The sequence below is a fragment of the Egretta garzetta genome, unplaced genomic scaffold (genome assembly GCF_000687185.1).
Source record: "Egretta garzetta isolate BGI_Z169 unplaced genomic scaffold, ASM68718v1 scaffold595, whole genome shotgun sequence".
Classification (NCBI taxonomy): Eukaryota; Metazoa; Chordata; class Aves; order Pelecaniformes; family Ardeidae; genus Egretta; species Egretta garzetta.
In genome coordinates, this window is record NW_009259682.1 from 194,807 (window position 1) to 195,299 (window position 493).

Consider the following 493-nt stretch of genomic DNA (forward strand, 5'->3'; position numbering starts at 1 on the left):
GTAGGTGACTAATGAAGTGCTTAAATTTACCTCAGTAATAATTTACACCTGTGTGCAGGGGGAGGGGGCATTCCTCTGCTCTCAACTATTCTACGGGATTTTTCTTCCCCAATTTTGGCAGTACTCCTATCTGGACTTTCTTTCCTCTCACCACCCCGTTATCCTGCACGGAACTCGACTCAATTTCCAAACCGACCAACAAACCCCAGAGAACCACCTCAAAGCCCCGGGAAGATTCAACAGTCACCGGCCTCGTCGTGAAAACCACCCCCTCCTCCCTCACCTTCACTTCGGCCACCCCCGGTGAGCGGCGCGAGTAAAACCTAAGCAAGCAAGCCACGGAAAATGAGAGGGGAAGAGGGGAAAGCAGCTACCCGGCTGTTTTTATTAAAAACGCCACAGAAAAACACCTGGAAAAGGGGCAAAGCCCGGAGGGGTACCACCTGCCGCGCCGCAGGGCGGGCGGGAAGCCCCCTCCTTCCCTCAGCAGCTC